This window comes from Symphalangus syndactylus, chromosome X, assembly GCF_028878055.3.
Source record: "Symphalangus syndactylus isolate Jambi chromosome X, NHGRI_mSymSyn1-v2.1_pri, whole genome shotgun sequence".
Taxonomy (NCBI): Eukaryota; Metazoa; Chordata; class Mammalia; order Primates; family Hylobatidae; genus Symphalangus; species Symphalangus syndactylus.
In genome coordinates this window covers 45,634,382-45,654,281 of record NC_072447.2, presented here as the reverse complement: position 1 = coordinate 45,654,281, position 19,900 = coordinate 45,634,382, and the positions used below count along the sequence as shown (strand labels likewise).

At 37.7% G+C, this 19,900-nt stretch overlaps 1 protein-coding gene and 1 pseudogene across 4 annotated transcripts in view; both read left to right on the top strand.

The window, feature by feature from the left end:
* Positions 1-19,900, top strand: part of DMD (dystrophin) — a 2,284,432-nt gene that overhangs the window by 1,831,838 nt on the left and 432,694 nt on the right. The window lies entirely within an intron of this gene.
* On the top strand, positions 2,251-3,099 carry LOC129476331 (uncharacterized protein C2orf74-like; annotated as a pseudogene).

Genomic DNA, 19,900 nt, shown 5'->3' with positions numbered 1-19,900 from the left:
AAGCTGGTCACATTTTTATATACAGATGCTCCTCATCTTATGATGGGCTTACATTTAGATAAACCCATCATAAAGTCAAAAAATCATAAGGCAAGCCGTCATAACTTACGGATTGTCTATGTTGGAAATGAAGGTGTGAAAAGTGAAATTAAAAACACCACACCATTTATAATTGCTTACCCAAAAATGAAATACATAGGTATAAATCTGTCATACATGTACAGGATCGGTATGTAGAAAATTATAAAATGCTGATGAAAGACATTAAAAACAACCTAAATAAGTGGATTATATGGCGTGTTTATAGACCGAAATAGTCAGCATAGCAAATGTGTCAATTCTCCTCAAATCACTCTAAAGGTTTAATTTAGTTTCTATGAAAATCTTACCAAGGATTTTTGTACCCATAGACAAGCATACTCTAAAATCTATAAGAAAAGTCACAGGCCGCAGGATAACTAAAACAGTCTTTTAAAAAGGTAAATAAAGTGGGAGTAACCTCTCTACCCAATATTATGGCCAACAATATAGTAAGGCTATCAATACAGTATGATGTTGCTGGAGGGATAGATTCATAGACCAAATGAAACAGAATAGAGAACCCGAAAACAGACCCATGCAAATGTGCCCAATGGATTTTTGATAAAGTTGCAAAAGCAATTCAATAGAGAAAGCTTGCCTTTTCAACAAATGGTGCTGCAGAAATTGGACATCCCTAGGGTGGAAAAAAACTTCAACCTAAATCTCACACCTTATAAAAACTTAATTCAAAATAGATCATGGACTTAAATGTAAAACATAAAGCTATAAAAATTTAGGGAAAAGTGAGAAAATCTTCAGGCTCTAGGGCTAGAATTGCCATTGAAAGCATGATCCACACACACACAAAAATCAATTGGAGCCCATCAAGATTTAAAACTTTTGCACTGCAAAAGACCTGTGAAGAGGATGAAAAGACAAGCTACAGCCTGATAGAAAATATTTTCAAGCCATATATCCAAAAGATGGATGTCTAGAATATATAAAGAACTCTCAAAACTGCGAGGTAACACAGGAAATAAACAGTGCAATTAGGAAATGGGCAAGACACATCAAGAAACGTTTCACCAAAGAGGATATACAGACAGCAAATAGGTACATGAAAAGATTATCAAAAACATTAGCCATTAGAGAAATGCAAATTAAAATCATTATATATTCCTACACATCTGTCAGAATGGCTAAAACAATGTAGTTACAACACCAGATGCTAGCAAGGATGTGGAGAAAGTGGATCATTCACATTGCTGGTGGAAATGTAAAATGGTATAGCCACTGTAGCAAACTGTTTATCAATTTCTTATAAAACTGAGCATGCAGCTACCATACAGCCCAGCAATTGCACTCTTGGACATTTATCTTATAACCTGTACAAAAATGTTCATACTACCATTATTCATTATAGCCAAAAACTGGAAATAACCCAGACGGTCAACAATGAATGGTTGTATAAACTATGGTACATCCATACATACTAGGCAATACTATTCAGCAATAAAATGGAATGAAATATTTATACATGCAACAACTTAGATCAATCTCCACGGAATTATGCTGAGTAAAAACAGCTCATCTTAAAAGGTTACATACTGCATGATTCCGTTTATATAGCAGTCTTGAAGTGACAGAATTAAGGAATGAAGAACAGATTGGTGATTGCAAGGAGTCCGGAACAACGGAGGAAAGAGAGAGAGAGAGATGGATGTGACTCCAAAAGGGCAACACAGGAGGCATCCTTGTAGTGTTGGAACTGTTCTTTACCTTGATTGTGTCAATGTCAATATCCTGGTTATGATATTGTACTATATTTTTGCAAGATTTTACCTTTAGGGAAACTGGGTCGGAGGTATACTGGTTCTCTCTGTATTATTTCTCACAACTACATGTGAACATACGGTTATTGCAAAACTAAAAGTGTAATTTCAAAAAATGAAACAATTCAGAAATTTTACGACTTCAACAGTCACTTATCTCATTTGTTATTTTACTGTTGAGAAAACAGGCACAAAAAACTGAAGTGACTTACTTTCATGCTTCACCTAAGTCTTTTTTTCTTTTCTCCATCACTCAGTTAAGAGCTTCTGTAATACAGAAAGTATGTCTTGTATTCTTTTAACTCCCGTATTACTTCAAGCAATGTTGAACACACGTTAACATTGTAAAAGTTGTTGTCTCAGTAAATGGGAAAGAGAGAGATCTGTGTCTATATGCAAATATTGTATTAACATGTTTCAGTCTGACGTAACTTTCCACATAGAAAGTACAAAAGAAGGCTCTGGCCGGATTCCAGGCTCGTGGGGGAAAGGCTGTTTCCAAGGCAGGAAAGGTAAAGAGACAAAGAAAGTGCCTTGTACAGATGCAAACGGAGATGTAGACTGTGCAGCTGCCAAAGTGGTGACAAGCAATCCAGAGGACCACGAAAGGATCTTAATGCAAGTCATGAACTTGAATGTGCCAATGAGGCCTGGCATTCTTGTGCAGAGACAGAAGAGGAGAACCAAATAAATGAGAAGCAAGAGCCTGAGAATGCTGGAGAAACTGGTCAAGAAGAGGATGATGGTTTGCAGAAAATACACATATCTGTCACTAGAACTCCTTCAGTTGTTGAAAGCCAAAAAAGACCTTTAAAAGGAGTGACATTTTCTAGGGAGGTAATTGTTGTGGATCTTGGGAATGAATACCCTACACCTCGAAGCTATACTCGAGAACATAAAGAGAGGAAATGAAGCTCAAAAAAGGGTAAGAGTGAAAGAAAATGTAACGTTTGACTAACATTGAAATGACTGAGGGTACAAAATCATGTTGAAACAACAAAACAATGGGGAATTAGTCAAATAAAGATATTATTTTACCTTTGTGCAGAAAGGAGTGGGCCACGTGCAAAATTCTGTAAGTAAAATACTTAGAGCTTGAATATAATTTTTTAAAAATTCAAATCTGAGTGCAAGAAATTGATTGTATTGCCCTTAAAACTGTCTACTCAAACACTGTTCTGGCATGTGAATAAAGTGATTGTTGTTTGTAAAAAAAAAAAAAAAAAAAAAAGAAAGTACAAAAGAAGATCTGTTCAACTTATCTGATTTAATTAAGATAGTTAAAAGAAAGGTGATAATTTAGGGGTCTTATTTGATTGTTTTTAATTTTACTTATTTTCCACTAGGTGATCATTTTTATGATTCAAAAATGAAAACTTACAAAAAGTTATACAATAAAAATTATTTCTCCTACCTCTGTGCACTGTCAAATCATTTCCCCTACCCACCACCAATCAATATTGTCAGCTATTTGTATATCCTTCAGGAGATATTTACAAATTTCAAGCACATATGCATAAGTTTATGTATGTATATATGTGTGTCTGTTTTCTATATATAAGCATCTTCACATTAATGGTAGCATACGATACACATTTTTTTCTGAATTCTACTTCTCTCTCAACAATGTATCTTGGACATTTTCCTGTATCAGTACATAAAGAATGTATTTGTTTCCTACGACTGCAATAGTGAAATACCACAAACTGGATGACTTAACCAAAAGAAGTCTGTTGTCTTACAGTTCTGAAGGATAGAAGTCTGAGATCAAGGTGTCAGGAGGGTTGGTTCCTTCTGAGGGCTCTGAAGGAGAATCTGTTCCATTCCATTCCCCTAGTTTCTGATGGTTTGTTGGCAGTCTCTGGTGCTCCTTGTCCTGTAGATGTCTGCCTTCATTTTCACATGGTGTGCCCCCTGTGTACGTGTCTGTCTCCAACTTCCCCTTTTAAGGACAGAGTCATATTGGATTCAGGCCCAACCAAATGACCGCATTTTAAGTTGATTATCTCTGTGACGACCCTATCTCCAAATGGTCACATTCTGAGGTACCAGGGGTTAGGACTTCAACATTTAAATTTGGAGAAAATTTGGACAGAATTCAACCCATAACAAAGAACTTAACCATTAGTTTAATGGCTACATGTTGTTCCATTTTGTGGATATGTCGTAATCTATTTAAGCAGTGCTCTGAACATTTTATTGGTTTTTGCTTTCATTGTTTTGCCTTAATATTGGTATCTGTTTCATAGAATAGATTTATAGTATTTTAGGCTTATCAAGATTTTATTTAAATATTGGAATTTAAATTCCCTGTAAATTTCAAGTGCCTTGAAGGCAAGATATATTGAGGAAGGGAGACTTTTAAAGTTCATATGAAATAATAAATAATTGCAAGTAGCTGAGGAATGCATGAAAAATAATAAATGTCTCCGCATCAGTAATAAGAGAGGGGGCTTGCCTTATCCAATATTAAACTTGCTGTAAAGCTACTGTAATCCAAATGGTATAGTATTAGCACAAAACAAGACAAGTAGATCACTGAAGCAAAATTGAGAGTCCAGAAGCAGATCAGATTGTTTTTGGAGGCTGGGCACGGTGCCTTACGCCTGTAATCCTGGCACTTTGGGAGTCTGAGGTGGGTGGATTACCTGAGGAGTTCAAGACCAGCCTAGCCAACTTGGTGAAACTCCGTCTCTACTAAAAATACAAAAATTAGCTGGGCGTGCTGGCAGGCGCCTGTAGTCCCAGCTACTTGGGAGGCTGAGGCAGGAGAATCACTTGAACCCAGGAGGCGGAGGTTGCAGTGAGCCAAGATCGCGCCATTGTACTCTAGCCTCGGCAACAAGAGCGAAACTCCATCTTAAAAAATAAATAAATAAATAAATAAATACAAATTGTTTTTGGAACCATTATATGGCAAATGTGTTATTTTAATTCAAGGAATAAAAGTGTTTTATTCAATAAATGGTGCCAGCACTCTTTGCAATTCCTCTTAGGAAACACAGATTGCCTCCTAGCTTATGCAATATAAGAATACGTTTCAAATGCATTAAAGTTTTAAATGTAAAAAGAGAAATTCTTGGAATGAGGAAGACGTTTTCTAAACAAGACACACCCAAAAGCTGTAAGGAAAAAATATACCTTTTTACTGCCTAAAATAGCAGAAGACAAAGTCAAAAGAAAAACAACAAATAGAGTAGATGTATTCGCAACGTATGTGACATAAAGAGATGCATACACCTAATATACAAATATCTCCTACAAATTTGTTAATTAAATTAATATTTTTAAAAAGACAACCCATTACAAAACTGGCCAAAGTATAGGAATGTGCAATTCCCAGAAGAGGGTATCAAGATAGCTAGAAAAATAAAACTATGATAACATGCTTACCCTCATAGTAGTAAGGGATAGAAAAATAAAGAAATAAGACACCATGTCTATCTAACAGATAGACAGAAATTAAGAATGATAATTTTTAATGGAAGAGAGCACTCTCAGATATTGCAGATGAAACGCAAATTGCTGTGGTCTTTGAGGAAAGAAAGGTGGTATGATCTACAAAAATTTTAAATGCACTTACCTTTTGATCAGTCACTCCATTTCTGAGAATCAATACTACAGAAATAAAAGTACCAATATGAAAGGCTGTAGGTAGGGGATGTGTATTCCGGCATTGTCTGTGATGGTCAAAAAGTAGAAATCAAGCAAATACCCTTCAGTGTGGAAATTATTGAATACGTTATGGAATTATTTGGGCATCCCCGAATGAATTATTATTTAGTCTAGTTAGAGCTGTGTCTACTGTCCTGAAAGAATGGTGATGATACCTTTCAAAAAACAGAACAAGTTTCAATTAATATATTCCATTTTTAAAATAAAAAAGACAAAATTAATCTTATGGGATTACATAACCATGAAGGAGGAATGGAGAGATATATACTAGGTTATCAGTATTTGTTACCTTGGATTTTCAAAGGAGAATGAAAGAGGAACAAATAATGTATTAAGTTGCACAAAAAGTGAAAAGATGTAGTATAAATATTACTGCAAATATAGAACCATTGAATATGTATATGGACAAGGACTATAATATAGAAAACTGAATATGTTGGTTTTATTATGAGGTGGTTGGATTGAAGGCATTTTTGTCTCCAAATACTATTGTTTTAATATGTTGTGTTTTACAAAGAAACATGGGCTGAGCAGACAGGGAAGCCCTGATAAGCATAGTACCTGCCATGTGGCCATTCAATAAATGATAGTTATCGGTTATTATTATTAGAGTTGTAGTCAGCAGTGCCTACCTTAATATATTTAGATTGATGCCCAGCAGCATTGAGTTAGCCTGCATTTTAAGGGCAAATGTTATAGCTATTATATACTAATGGTAAACTTGAGTCTGTAACTAGCACTGTTGAAGGAGGACAACAGAGTAATATGATGTGTATTGGTCTGGGGATGGAAGGGTGGTGCTTAAGGCACAGCAGATTTTCACTCCAGCCAGGTTTCCTTAGGACCTCTCCAATGAACAGGATACCTCCCTTCCTGTTCTTCCTACCCTCCCACCCCATTTTTGCTTTTTCAGTTTCAGCCCAAAGGGAAAGGAAGTATGATGACTGACTCCCCATCCGTCCCTAAGGTGAACTGGGATTTTGTGAGAGTGTGGCAGCTGCAAATTTGGCTTCCTGGAGATAGGATTTTTGTCCTCAATCTGGAGAAAGTTCCTGAGGCTACAGCTGTTCAAGCTTGTGAAGTAGGAACTTTGATCCCTTTTTTCAAAAGTTTTGTATAATTAGCATCCAACTTGTTAGACAGTATGTGGCTCATTACAAGATTGCTACAAATTCACACTGGGCTGTGTCTAAGAACAGGGCAAAGGGAGCCTTTGGAAAGTGTTATACAGTTGACCCTCAGACAATGTGAGGGTTAGGAGCGCTGAGCCCCACACATTGAAAAATCTAAGTAGAACTTTTCACTCCCCCAAAACGTAAGTACTAATAGGCTACTGTTGACAGAAGCCATACTGATAACATAAAGAGTGATTAGCATATACTTTGCATTGTTATATGTAATATATACTGTATTCTTGCAATAAAGTAAGTTAGAGAAAATACGATGTTACTAAGAAAATCATAAGGAAGAGAAAATATATTTACTATTAATTAAGTGGAAGTGGATCATCATATAGGTCTTCATTCTCATTATCTTCACGTTAAGTAGGCTGAGGAGGAGGAGGGAGAGGAGGGGTTGGTCTTGCTGCCAATCTAAATGCTGGGCCCTGCCAATGGGTATAAGTTGTAAGTGTGCACATATTGGTGAACCCTTACAGATCACAGCACTGTCTGTTCTGAGTGTCTATTTTGAGATGTCCCTATCCGTAATATAAGTTGCGAAGGAGTTTGTGGGCCCACTGAATTCTACCACCTTGATCATTGTGAAGCCCATTCAGCTTTGTGAAGAGCTTATCTTGGTACTACCTTAGCCAAGGTTGCATTGAAGCTATGATAACTCAGACATAATGTCCTTTCTTTCACAGTTCCTTTTTTAGTGATCATAGTTTCCGTTCTGTAATAATTAGAGATTTATGTGTCCTATTAGTAATTGCATCATTCTTTAAAGACAGTGTCAACCTTGCTATGCAGTGTGATTGAAGCCTTGACATAACTTGGGGGTTTGTTGGCATTTTGAAATCCCAGGCCCCACTTCAAAACTGTTGAATCAGAATCTGCATTGTAAGAAGATCCCCAAAAGATGTACATGCACAAGCCTTGAAAGAGAAGAGAAGCCATCTAACTTTCCTCACCTAAGATTTGAAGAATTTCCCACTTATGCAAGAGTAGGGGTGTGATTTCTCAGGCAGAATATCTAACAGAAAACAACACTTATGAAGTGTTTCCTGTAGGAGCTAAGCAGGTGTGGCCAGAAAATGGCAGGCTAAAAAGGAGAAGAATGACTAGGAAGCCGAGCAAGGAGAAAGTCTCAAAGACAAGGAAGTGGCTGGCAGTGTCAGGGACTACCAGGCAGCTGAATAAGCTAGGTGTGAACACTATTTCTTGGAGTTTCAGCAAGTAAGAGGTTCATGATGATCCATCAAAGAATTTACAGTGGAACCAGAGCCAAGAAGTCTTATTGTGGTGAGTTGGGAATTAGGGAAACTGTTATACAGTTGACCCTCAAACAGTGTGAGGGTTCGGGGCGCTGAGCCCTAACCTCAAGTAAGAGGTTCATGATGATGCAATCAAAGAATTTACACTGGAACCAGAGCCAAGAAGTCTTATTGTGGTGAGTTGAGAATTAGGGAGGTGGAAATAAGGAATGGAGATGAAGACATGAAAGGAATTTGAGAAATGAGGCAATAGCTAGAGAAGGATATAGGAATACACAGATCCAGCAACCCAACAAGGGAAGGGCTAGATTCTGATTTCATGAGCAAATTGCCTACTAATTAAATTCACAATATCATAGGAAACTGTGGACTCACTTACTGAATAATAGCTGAAAAGTATCTTTGCTTTATAGAGAGATCACTGTAGATGAAAGTCATCTTCCAGTGGTGACATATTCTTCAGTGTCATCTCTTCATTTTTGTTTCTAATTTTTCTTAATTTGAATTATTTCTTCTGATAATGGGAATGATATGGTAATTTTGTCTCTCCTGTAAATTATTTTAAAGATTTGTACAAACTGCTTTGGCAGGCTTGAGTGTGTTGTGACAGCTTGGCTTAGATATGCATTGAATGTCATTGAATTCAAACTCGTTCACCAACATAGTTAGATAGCCCATAGGCATTCTACTTGACCCTTTCAAGGAGATCTGGAGATGCAATTGTAGGGGAAAAAAGAAGAAAAGAATTCAAGAAGCAGCAAAGTGAAAGATAATTTGGCTTGCAGAAGAGAGGTCTTTCTATCACAGTAATAATAATGCCAATTATATGTCCATATATATATACACTATATATATTGTGTATATATATATATATACACTATATATATTGTGTATATATATATATATACACTATATATATTGTGTATATATATATATATACATACACATATAACTCAGACACAATTCTTTCGTAGTTCTTTCTTTTGTGCACATAGATTCACTTCTGTTATAATTACATACTTATGTGACCTATTTGTTAGTAATTGCTTCAGTTTCTTAAAAGAGCATCACCTTGCTGTACAAAGTGTGATTGAAGCCTTGATATCTCTTGGGAGTTTTTTTGAATTTTGAAATCCCAGGCCCCACTTCAGAACTGTTGAATCAGAATCCGCATCGTAAGACAATCCCCAAGGGATGTGCACGCACATCGCAGCTTGAGAAGCACTGCAGTATCACACATATACACACATTTTCAACACCAAAGAGAGAGAAAGAGGTCATAAGCTCTCAGGTGGAGACTAGTTCCATATAGATATGCATAGAGAGAAGAACAAACTCTACCTTCCAGCAACATAAAATTCTACTCAATCATGTATTCACCAAAAAAGAAAAGGCCTTCTCCATATAATATGTATTATTCATATATTGCCACTCTTCAGAGCTCTTCATTCCACCCTAGTATTATCTTTCTTAGATAATTCACGTGAAACTTTGTTATCTTCCAGTATTTTCTGTCATTGTTATAAGCAAAATTATTTAGGCTTTATCTAAGAGAGTAAATCAAACAGTATGCCAGTCTCATTCCAATTCTGCAATATTTTCATTCTGGAATGTCTAAAGCAGCCTTGAAAGAGAGGAGAAGTCACCTAAGGCCAGCTAGAGGGGATATATAGCAGGGAATGGTGGCAACTCCACTCCTCTTAGCCCAGTGGGTTTTTTTTTTTTTTTTCCAATCTGTGTTTGTATGTGAGTATCATGTCTGTGCCGATTTTATGTGTACATATGAAACTCAAATGTGTTCACTGTGCTAGCTAGAATCTTATTTCCCCCTCTTCTGCTACACTCTACCCTTTCTCTTTCCTCTCCTTTGGCAACCAAGACACTGAGTTATTAATAAGCAGATAGGAGCAAACATTTTGATGCACTATTGTTTGATAGATTTGTTGGTTCATTAATAAGCGTTAATTGAGCACTTGCTAAATGTTAAACAGTGTACTAATTGCTAGATTTAAGGATGAAAATGGTAAAACCTTTGGCCTCTAGAGCCTAGAGTGTAGTTGGGGAGACAAATGGGCAAATTAGTCACACGACAACATATTCCTTGTTAAAACAGACAGTTGTGCATAAGTCTGTATACCCAAACTGGAGATGACTCTGTTTCCAATGTTGCCCTGGGAAGCCTAATGATCAATTTAATAATGATGTTTGGGGTGAGAGGATACTGAGACAATTTGCTTCCAGCATAGTAATTACCCATAGAAGTCTGGGGCATCTTTATTCAAAAGAGTTTACAGGCCACATGAGCCACTGTCTTGCCTTTTATAGGGTCACATCTAAGTTCTGTGTCATATAATGGCCTTGGCCTTCTTGGCTTTCTCTGTGCTCTTTGCCTGCCAATGCCCTAATTATTGAAGGACTGTCTCCCACAGCTCCTCAGCCATGAGCTGTTCCCGATCCTCCAAGCAGCTATGTTTCTCCTTTCTTCAAACCTCTTTAGCTTTTTATTTGTACTTTATTTGTACTAAATTGTATTTAGAGCTTTGGAGAACATTCTTCATCGTTGTAATTAGACTGTGAACTCCTGAGAATGTATTTTTCATCTTTGTAGCCCCCTGCAGTATCTAGCAGAATACCTTTAAACAAATGGGCAGTAAATAAATCCTGACAAACTTAAATTAAATTTCTCCAAATTGCGTATTTAATTTTACAGTGGCATTTATTGATAACATACATTGAAATAAAGGCCAGAGCATAATCCTCTCTGTTTCTGAATATTATTTATTTAAATATTCACTTTCTAATCCAATTAGTTAGGTCTTTCAATGACACTTTAGATCTAAATTTATTTTTGCATTGTTTTAAATGTCATCAAATGATTCATCTCTTGTGTTTTTTAATATTTTTGGAACAAGTGTGTGAAAATGAGCAAGTGTCATCAGAATATGATGCTTGGTTTTTTTTAATTCAACATTGCTTTGATCATATATTTATAGGCTTTTTCTCAATTCCTTTCTGGATGTGGCCTCACAAATCATTTCAGAAGTCAATCCATTTCAAGATTTTTTTTTTTTTTTGCTTTTTTCACTTCACAGGAAATCAAGTTCATTCTTTAAAATGTAGCAAATGATTAAGCAAATTCAACGAATGATCTTCACCAACTCCGAGGTGTTTTTCCCCCTTGAAAAATTTAAATTACTATTATTATTTTCTCTTTTTTCTTTTTTTTTGAGACGGAGTCTCACTCTGTTACCCAGGCTAGAGTGCAGTGATGTGATCTCGGCTCACTGCAAGCTCCGCCTCCCGGGTTCACGCCATCCTCCTGCCTCAGCCTCCCGAGCAGCTGGGACCACAGGCGCCTGCCACCATGCCCGGCTAATTTTCTGCATTTTTAGTAGAGACGGGGTTTCTCCTTGTTAGCCAGGATGGTCTCGATCTCCTGACCTCGTGATCCATCCACCTCGGCCTCCCAAAGTGCTGGGATTACAGGCGTAAGCCACTGCGCCCGGCCAATTATTATTATTTTTTTAAATTTCACCTATCATAAAGCTTTTAAAATTTCACCTATGATAAACTTCCTCTGTCATCTGGGGAATTACTTAGATGCAATGATGGCCTTCAAGTATACTACCAGGCAGCCTATCCAAATCATGAAACAAGCTCATAGACCAAATTAAAATACTTGAATCACAGAGTTTATTAAAATCACAGTGAGAAGCAAATGGGAAAGATATGTGCTAAGTTAACACACTTAGAATAGAGTATAAGCAGGCTGTGAAGATTAGAGTACTTGAATTCTGCAGTACACAACATTATATGTCTTGTCTGTCTCTATATTGCATCAGCCTTCCCAATTATGGTGTGCTTACAAGGACCAAAGTTGACTTCCCAACAAGGGAGTCCAAAATGGGTGGTGCCTGATTCAGTGGCATGTGCGTTATCAGAGACACAGAGACAAGAATGCATGGCCACAGCTGTAACTTGCCAAAATAGCCTGATGACTAGCCATGTAATTCTCAGGCAGAAGACTTACGGTGCTAGAATAGGTATCACCTATGGATGCCTGAATTAAGACCTCGTGAACATTAAGTGCTCATGTATATTTATCTGATCTTGAATATTTAGTGCCTCTTGTATATTTGGTCTCATGTGTATTTAGCATATTATGAATATTTAGTACCCAGGTGCCTCATGAATATTGGGTATCTTTTGGTCCTTCTATCCCTCACTATCTATGTTTAGTACACACATGCTCTGCTTGCTAACTACTTATCTTCTAATTAACACATTCCAAGAGCCAATTATGTGTATCTCTTTCCACTGAGTTCTTCATTCAATGACATCAAGTTAGTTGCTTGAAATCAGCTATTGTGAGAGCACTTACACCACAGAAATTGGCAAATGCTACAATTAGCGCCACCGCCATCCCCTAGAGCCAGTTATTTGACATTTACTAGCATTCCACTACTTACGTGGCCCTTCATGCTCTCACTCCGTGTGATCACTCAAGCCTTATCCCTCTTTACTGAACTCTGCAATCAAATAAAATATCTTTGTTTCTTGCTTCTGGCCCTCCATCAAATAGCTCCCTTTCCTAGGAACAATCTGTCTCTCCTCTCTCACCTTTGCTTAGCCAGTTAATAATCCCTTTTCAGACAGCTCCTCATAAATAGATTCCTGAACATCCCAAGCCGGATCTCCTGCACCTTCAATGTGCTACTTCAGTACATTTGTCTTACCCTTTGCCATATGGTATTTCAATTGCCTATGAATTTGTATTCCTCTTTAGATCTTAAGCTTTGTGAGGTCTTTTTGTACTTTTTTGTGCTTCCGTATACCTACCACATAATACATGTTTAATTAAAGCATTAATGAATAAGTAAGTGAATGGAGTGAGTGAATGAATATTCAATAATGATTCATTCGTATCAAAGTGATAACATATCTTATACTTACAGGGAAAAGGCCAGAGGGGGAAAAATGAAAAATAATAACATATTTTATGTATGACCTTGTGTGGGGAAAGGAACATTGGGCCACTGCCTGGCCTGCTTCTTTTATGCAAATCCAAATGTAAAATATGATCAACGCCTGGCTGGGCAGAAGTACAAAAAACCCAGTACTGGTGATTCTCCCAACCAGCTACCAGCTAGTACAGCTCATAGCCAGATTTAACTACCGTGAAGTGGTTAGGTTAGAGGTGACCTATAAGGAAATGACGCTAATGACCATTAGCATAATCTTGGAAGCTTAAAAAAATGCCCCAGCTGTACCCCAAGCCAATGATATCAGACTTTTGTGGGGAACCCAGATATCATTTTTTTAATCTTTAATGATTCCAATTTAGCCAAAGTTGAGTCTCAACAAACCAAGTTCTTCTTACTTTCATATTCTCTTCTTCTCACATAGATAAGAATTAACAGCCAGCTCTGATCTACATGTTTCTTAGACACATATATTGTTTCAGTGGTAATTTGTGAACAGTGCATATGTCAGCAAAGCATGACTGAAAAAGTATCTGCTCCCACACATTCTGATCCCATCTTGACACTGCATAGCTGTTGGCGAAGGCAATTTCAACAATGAAGAAGTGGGAGAAATGACTACATTTTATGTAAATATGTATTCGCTGAAAATCAAAAGGACATATGTAATGATATTGTTTAAGATTCTAAATGAAGGACAATACTTGAGTCCTCTGTAATCAAATTTCGTAGCAATAAAAAAACGTTGTCTTTTCTTTACAGCTATTAAACATATGGCTGTGAAAATGTTACTCCACAAGCCTTAAGATTTGAAATCTGACTTTATGTTAATGCATAGAATTTACCACACAATCATGTATGATTTCTAAATAGATTTAAAGAGTAGCTATTGCTCACCTTTTCAGCATAATGATAATAATGGTGCAATGTCAATTACATGATACTCTCATGGGCGTGATTATATGATGATTGTTAACACACTGAAGTACTCATATAGACATAGATATTGATTTTTATACGTACATATTTAAAACAAACAAGGACTTAAAATGGCCTGTAAAAGTCTTTCTAGTCAGTCTTTCTGGTTTTGGACAGAGAACAAATAATCCCTTACAGCTGTTAGGTTGGTGCAAAAGTAATTGTGGTCTTTGCCATTGCTTTTAATGGTAAAAAAAAAAAAAAAACGCAATTACTTTTGCACCAACCTAATAGTTATCTACTTCCATTTTTAACAGGCCCTACCCAAGACTGCATGGTATATAAGTAAGAAATGTAAATGAAAACCTCAAATGCTAGATCTGCCCAGGAGGGGACCACTAATGAGAGAGGAAATGTTAACGTTCCATATGAACTAAGCTCAGCTTAGCATTTATCCTTCCTGCTATTCCGCTAGAGCAGTGCTTCTCAAAAGTTGACCTGTAATGCAATCTTCCGAATGCCTTTTGAAAATGTCGCTGGCTGGGCCCCATCCCCAGAGTTTCTGTGTCAGTTGGTCTGGGATGGGGCCTGAGAATTTGCATCTCTAACAAGTTCTCAGGGGATGTTGCTGGCCCTTGAATCACAACTTTAAAACCTCTACTCTGAAGAAAGGGAAAGCTCTCTCTGCTGGATTTCCCCAAGCCTTTTTGAGATTTTCAGGAGACTTCTGTGCAGTAGCTTGCTTCCTTCTTTCCACACTACTACTACTACCAATAGCAACCTCTAGCATATTTTCAGTACTAAATACCCAGCACTATATATACATCACTACAATCCCTTGAGGAAGGTGGTATTATCATCTCCATTCTGCAGATAAGGAAACAGATAAGAAATTTGCTGAAGATCATGGAGCCAAATGAGACTCAAACCCATGTAACCCATGTCTGTTTGACTTTAAAGCCCAGAATCTTAATTTGTTCCAGACAAGCTCATTATGTGCTCTGTTCTTCACCGCTGACATGTTCTGAATATGAGGCTGAGGGCAGCAGTGGGGTTGGAAGGAGCAGCCCAGAGGAACAGGCACTGTGCTGGTAGAACAGTAGCGTGGTGGGGCCTGCACTCCCTAATAAAAGGAGACAGTGACTATTTCCTCCTTCTCCAAGGTCGTGCTGCCTCCCATTCCTCTATCTGCCTGGTAAGAAGCAGCTCTGGGCCATGTGTGGTGGCTCACACTTGTAATCCCAGTGCTTTGGGAGGCTGAGGCGGGAGGATCTCTTGAGCCCAGGAAATTAAGACCAACCCTAGCAATCTAGTGGGACTTCATCTCTAATAAAAATAAAAAACTTAGCTGGGTGTGGTGGCACACACCTGTAATCCCAACTACTCAGGAGGCTGAGGTGGGAGGACTGCTTGAGCTTGGGAAGTCGAAGCTGCAGTGAGCCATGGTCTCACCACTGCACTCCAGCTTGGGCAACAGGGTGAGACCCTGTCTCCAGAAAAACAAAAAGCAGCAGCTCTGAAAAGAGGATCTAGCAGTTTCTATATGCAGGAGAGCATTTGCGCAATTGTTCCTGGGGTTGAATCTGAGAAACTCACAGTGCACATTCAGATACTATTTACAGTCTTCTAGGAATAGTATAAATATTGTGTCCAGGACACCTTCATATTGTGAAACACAAAAAGACTTCAGACCTTAGATTATGTGTCAAAAGTTAGGCACCAATGTTTTTTTTTTTTCCATTTGTTCTTAAGTGGCAAATCTTTACATTAACATTTTTGGTACTTTAGGGAAATTTCTTCTCTGTTCTGAATGTATATATTATAATTCCTCATTTACAATTTTGCCTGCAAATGCAAGTGAGTACAGATCATCCATTTATGAAAATGCTCTGAGATTTGAGACTAGCTGTTTTAGCTTTAAGAGCCCTGACCTAGACTTTGAAACTGACATGGTTTTATATGTATGTGGTTGGAATTAAACCCAAAGCACATCTTTTAAAACTCTGAGGAACTTCTGTGCCACAGCTTTCCCTCAGTTGGCGAGATTTTACTTTGAAATTTAAGGGATGAGTCTAGTTTATATGCAAAGAAATGTAGGGAGCTTTGCAAACCCAATCAAATCCTTTGTGTAGAGTGTGTGCATCTGTTTATTTTGCTGTCATTTTGAGTCCATGATCCTGTATACTGTTTTGTGGGCACATATTGGGGGTAATATCAAATACCATGTAGAACAGATGCTGCAGGTATCCTTTCCATATCCTCTTAGCTTTGGGTCGGTAGATGGGCACATGGACCAAGCCCAAAGTGACAGGGTATTAACAGGAGCAAGACTCAACCAATAAGCGAGAGTAGATGGGTAAAAATCTCAGCTTTCTCTCCCCTCACTGAGATAATTTTGAGATATATTCCAAAGATCCTCAGAGCATCCCCAACAGCATTGAGCCCCAGTTCCCCAGATTAGTAATCTACTCAATAAAGAACTCTTTTTTTGTTGTTTTTTTTCAAGATGGAGTCTCGCTCTGCGCCCAGGCTGGAGTGCAGTGGCACAATCTCAGCTCACTGCAACCTCCACCTCCCGAATTCAAGTGATTCTCCTGCCTCAGCCTCCCGAGTAGCTGGGACTACAAGCATGCGCCACCACACCCAGCTAATTTTTATATTTTTAGTAGAGATGGGGTTTCACCATTTGGCCAGGCTGGTCTAGAACTCCTGATCTCAAGTGATCCGCCCACCTTGGCCTCCCAAAGTCCTGGGATTACAGGCGTGAGCCACTGCGCCCAGCCCAATAAAGAACTCTTGATTGTTTCTTCCTCTTCCTCTCCTCCTTTCCTGTTCCCTACAGTGTTTCCTAGGATCACCTCAGTCTGCTTTATGGGAAACCCAGACTGACTCCCCAAAGCAGGCAGAGGCATTGTTACTTTAGGACTTTAGTGGATATAGTTACATGGGAGAGAGAGACTATGTATGTATAGATAACCTTTATAATATTAAACCATGCTATATTCAGATTATTTACTGGCCAAGATTTCCAATATAAATTGGAAATAAATCGGATATAAATCAAGAACAGTTAAAATTGGAAATAGTTAAAATATAAATAAAATAGCTAAAATTGGGCAAAATACCTGACCCAATGCTTTAATATCCGATCGCATAATTAAACGAGTAAAGAGGAAAGGAAATTATTAGCAACTCTATATTTAAATGCAACTGATGTCCAGGGAAGTCATGAAGAAAACTCTTTGTGTTGATAAACTGAAGGCCTGTTCTAGCAGACTTCTGTGTTTATTGTTCTGTTGCTGACTATTTTATTCCAAACAAATGAACTTGCTTGTCATTATACCCCACCCTTCCCTAGTACAGGGCCCCCATTCTTTGAGACAGTAACTCATTCAGTTCCAAGGAGAATATGAAAAGGGAGGGTAATATATAAAAGAACTGAAATGAAAAGTGGCCTAAGTGTGGCACATTTCCATCGTGGATTCCATGGCAATGGAGAATTGATGGCAGAGCATGGTGAGAGACGTGAAGCATCAATTGGCTCTATCTCCAGGCAATTCCTGAGGTTCAGTTGCCACCCTGGAGGGTGGCAAATGCTCTTTCTCACCTTCCTTGAGTTATTGCCTAGATGACTCAAAACAAAAAACTGATGAGCTATAAATGGGCTGTATTACTTGTTTTTACCTGCTTAGCAGTTCAGATATTTCAAAATAATCTCAAACTTAACCTATGGTGTGGTTTCTGTGTTAAACCAAATAGCGTAACTTTTAGTTGAAAATACTGTGTAAGCCCACACAATCTCTTGATCACAGATAATATTGTTGTCAAAGATTCATGATGTCAAAAACTCATAAAAGATTCTTTTAAATATCAGGAATAACTTATGCTGCAAGTCATAATTTCATAAGCATGAATTTATAAATGTGTTTGCAATTTTCATTTAGGTTGTCTTAAAATCATGCGTTTTAGCTTCACTTAGGAGAAATATATCTTTTGTGACAAAATAGGATATTCAGAGAAACGTGAAAACTAGGTGATGTGTTTTATGAAAGAAGGCATAAAGTATATCAAGCATAAGAACTTTGAATTGTATTTGTGTTTTTTGTGGCTTTAGAAAAGATTGTTCTGGGAATAGAGAATTCCATTTGGGAAACCTAGCACATACACAGTAGCAGAGTTAAAATACTGACTTGGAGGGTTCATTTGAAGAATTCTATAGAATTTTTGCATGTTGGGAATAGGTTTATATTCTTAAACATTGCACTCAGGGTTTCTATTCAAAGCAAAAATAACTTTGCATACACCTTGGCCATTCTTTCACATTCTAAAATAATCCTTTTTCTTTTTCAGGGTAGTTGTTCTCAGTCCTGATTTTCTGATACTTCAGATCATCTTTAATTTACACCAAAAACTTTTAGAAGAGTCAGATAATAATTTAACATAAAATGTAAATGAGTGAAATACACATTTTTTAAAGGAGCAGATACGGAGGGGTCCAATGTACTTAACTATTCGCTCTCTTTGTCTCCTTGCATTCACGGAAATGTTTCTATGTAGTTTTCTCATTTCACACAATTTCAATAATCCATACCCTCCTCATTTTTATGGGCCTTCATGATGCTAAAAATGTTACCAGAAATTATTTCGTGTTAGTCTCTTTGTTTAGCACATTCATACATAAGTTTTAACATTTAACTGGCATATTTTTAAAGTAATACATGTTTTTTTAAAAAAAAAATCAGTTATGTTTGTGTGTGTGCATATTTTCTTCTGTGGCCAAATGTTGCACGCCCTAGTCCTTCTATTTAAACAATGAGTTTACATAACAAATGTTACATGATAAACATGAAGACATTTAGTTTGAAAAAAAATGATTTTCTAGTTTACTCATTTAAAAAAAGCTAAAGTAACCGGGAAGAGGAGTGGCAGAACATATTAGTCTTTTTCATAGTGCCATCGTTAAACAAAGATACTTAATTTCCAGGCCTGGCGCAGTGGCGCAGCCTGTAATCCCAGCACTTTGGGAGGCTGAGGCGGGCAGATCACTTGAGGTCAGGAATTCGAGACCAGTTTGGCCAACATGGTGAAACCACGTCTCTACCAAAAAAAAAAAAAAAAAAAAAAAAAAAGCTACATAATTTGCAGAATGACTTCAGTGGGACCTGAGGTGAGGGAATCAAGGCTCTGGAGTAATTTCACTCTCTATTCCTCTCCTAATTTTTTTCTGTTCCTTTATAACAACATTTTCCCTACTTTTGAGCTTGGGAGTTGAGGAATCATAACCAGAAGAAAAGGAAAGGCGGGAAGGATGTTCAAGGGTGAGGGTGCTTAAGAATGACCTGGCAAGCTTGCGAAAATGCAGATGCCTGGGTCCCACCACAGAGATTCTGATTTAGCAGGTCTGTGGCAAGGCCTGAGATTCTGCATTGCTAACCAGCTCCCAGGTGATGACGCTCATGCTGGCGACCTATGAACCATTGAGTGGCACTGTTCCAGGGGGCAGGGCAATGAGAAATTGAAGTCAAAAGCACCAAGACCTGGTGTTACGAAAATACTCTGGTTCCTTCCCTCTCAATTGATTTACTTGTCGGTGTGATTTTGCAAAAATCCCTGAACTTCTTAAATCCCAGTTACCTCAGCTGAAAAGTATAAGTGTTGCTCCAGATCTGGAGGCTTTCAGACCATGCAAATCAAATTCAAACCATGCAAACCATTCAAGTCATTCTAGAAAGTTCTGCAAGGTGCCTCAGAGGCCAAAGGGAGAGATGGGAAGAGGGATTGAATGGGCTCTTTCTAAGGTTCCCTAACCCACTTTAATACTTTCATCTTTTATCTCTTTCATATATTCCACTTTTGAGTATGGTTTCATTTAGAAAATAAGGTTTTATAACAACAGATTTAAAGAAAAACTCCAAGTCTGAAAATGACTCATTTATTTAAAACTGTATAGAACAAAGACATTTAGTGCACAATTCCAAAAATTCTCTGATCCTTCCACAGCATGCTCAATATGCTGCAAGAGTGCCAGCAAACACATG